Source organism: Manis javanica, unplaced genomic scaffold, assembly GCF_040802235.1.
Source record: "Manis javanica isolate MJ-LG unplaced genomic scaffold, MJ_LKY HiC_scaffold_25, whole genome shotgun sequence".
Lineage (NCBI taxonomy): Eukaryota > Metazoa > Chordata > Mammalia > Pholidota > Manidae > Manis > Manis javanica.
In genome coordinates this window covers 468,545-471,266 of record NW_027332171.1, presented here as the reverse complement: position 1 = coordinate 471,266, position 2,722 = coordinate 468,545, and positions in this window count along the sequence as shown.

Genomic DNA, 2,722 nt, shown 5'->3' with positions numbered 1-2,722 from the left:
TCACTGATTGTGTGTCCCTAATATGGGTGTGGAAGTCCATTATGAAATTTGCTGAACACACAGTGACTGCCTCATACAGGCTTTTACAGGAAAATAATAGTGGTTATTACTGTTATATAAGTGATTGAGGATTTACTCTGTCTGACTCTGCTCAAAGCTTTTATGTAAACAAACTAATTTAATGGCATTTAAAAATCATTTGAAAAGCCCCTTATTACAATTTCACATGTTCCCCTCATCTCCCTAGAGAGCTGTGTGTTACCATTCTACACACAATTTAAATATATTATTTACATGAAATTCCAACACTAGAGATGAATGCCTGTAAAATGACAACAAGGTGATTGCATAGCTATAATTAATGTGACACTTTTCTAAGTCAAAGAGGAAGCTGGCATCATAGAAAGAGCCTAAGTCAAACCCAATTCTGATCATTTATTGCATGACCTTATTCTTTCTCTGACCCTAAGATTCTTCATTTGTAATATTAAATCAGTATTTACTTTATATGGAGGAGGAAAGCAGAGTGATGCTCAATCTCTTTCATTCAACATTTTTTAAGAGAAATTACTATGAGCCAAGCAGTGTGTTACTTGCTACAGATAAAATTATGAAACATGATAGAGACAGTGCCTGTCCCCAAGGAGCTTATTGACAACTAGGCATTCACACAAAGAAATATATCAATTATAACCCAGGATAATCAGGTCCCTGCAAGGTAAAGTACAGTGTTTAAGAGTATTCACAGGAGGGTCAAGATCAAGTAATCCAACCTTGGATATGCAGAGACTTCCTGAAGAAGAGCTAGAGAGATCAGGGTGCATTCGAGAAACTGAAAAAGCTTCTGAATCACTGAAGAACAGAACAGGAGCAGAGATTGAGAATGGTCATATAATTCAGGGTTTTACATCACCTTCAGGACTTTGAAATTTCTCCTGAGTAATGGGAATTTACTTAAAAAATCTTCAAGTTAATGAATGTAATTATATTTATATTTAACACTGATAGGATGTTTATTATGTGTCAGGCCATATGCTTTAGATATATGCCTACTTTGGTTTCCAAAGATGAAAAGTGAAGCTCAGAGATGTTCACGGAGTTGGTGTAGGTGAGACTGAAATTCAGTTTTGCCTAATCCAGAAAACTATACTGTCTGGAGTCTTCTGGAATTATAAATTGCAAGACGAAAAACAAATGTATTTCAGAAATATTGTCCTGGCTACCATGAAGAAAGACAATGGGAGGAAACAGTACTGAAGTCACAGAGTTAGACTCACAAAGCTGCAGGTACCTAAGGAACAGACGATGGTTACCTGAACCACCACTGATGCAGACAAAGGAGAGAAGTGCGTGGGTTTAAAGATGCTTAGGAAGTAGAAATGGCAGTGCTTTGAGGTTGCACAGACATGTAGGATAAGAAGAGAATGCGAAAGGATGACAGATTTTGGTTTAGGGAACTGAATGAGTGATAGGACTATCACTAACAGATGTAGACAGAGACCGAATTATGGATACAAATAGTAAAATTTTGAGCCTGTTTAGTTTTAACTGTGTCAGGACCTTCAAATAAGGTTGACAGGAGTTGGATAACTGGTGGGAACTATGGAGTAAGAGCATGGCTATGGAGGTAAATCCAGGCAATTATCACATACAGAGAGGAATGAGGTCGCCCAGGGTTGCAGGTGGCAGCAGAGAAGATCAAACCCTTTGGGAAATGACAAAGTGTTAGCAGAAGTTGGAGCTTCCAGAGGAATATAAAAAGAGAGCTACAGAAGGTAGCAGGAAAATGCAGCACCACAGAAGCAGAAGGCTACAGAGTTTTGTGATTTCACAAGAGGTCGAGATGTTCAACTAAGAGAAGTGTCAGTCTTCTTTCCCACTCCACATTGCATGAAATGACAGAAAGGTCAGAGGCATCATTAGCTGATGGGTGATTCTCAGGAATACTGGGAACACAGAGAATAGTATAAACAACTATTCTCACAGAGAAGAAGGAATAGAATCACCCTACCCCCAAAGCTAGCCAGAAGAAAACGACTTTAGAAACAAGAGCAAATGCACAAAGAGTCCAAGTTCAGTGTCAAAAACTAAATAACAGGGGAGTGGGGCAGAGCCTGAGGCAATTGTTCAGGTAACTGAATTTTAAAATTATGTTGAAAACAGCTGTGTCAGTTTGTCCCTTTCTCCCTCACCCAATTGTCACACACCAATGTGGTTTAACCATGAGACAAGATTCGAGAACTGTTTTACAAGCAAAATTACAGTTCTGCCCCAGGCAAATGTACAGGAGGTGAGTGCTGGACCTAAGTAAGAAGCGGAACAGAGGCAGGAATAACTTCAAACCTTCCAAACAACATGGGAAAAAGAAAAGGTAGGGAGAAAATTAAGGAATTGACTCCCAAATGAACATTCCTGAAATGTTCTGTATTTTTTTTTTTTGGCAACTGCTCTACATTCTCTTATCTTCTCTCTTCCAAGAGATTGAGTAGTTTTTATTATTATATTTCTCCCTTCAGTTAGCCTGGTAATTATACAAGCTTTACTATACAAGCTTTTGCGTACAGCCCTAGAAATAATAAGTAATTCAGAGAGAAAAGACAACAAGAAAATGTGCCTTGGATTTCATCTAATGGAGGTGCTCAGTCCTTCCCCTGGTCCCAACCAATTTCCTTTCTCTAGATGTAAGCATTTAAATTTTTATTGTTTAATTTACGCTTACTTT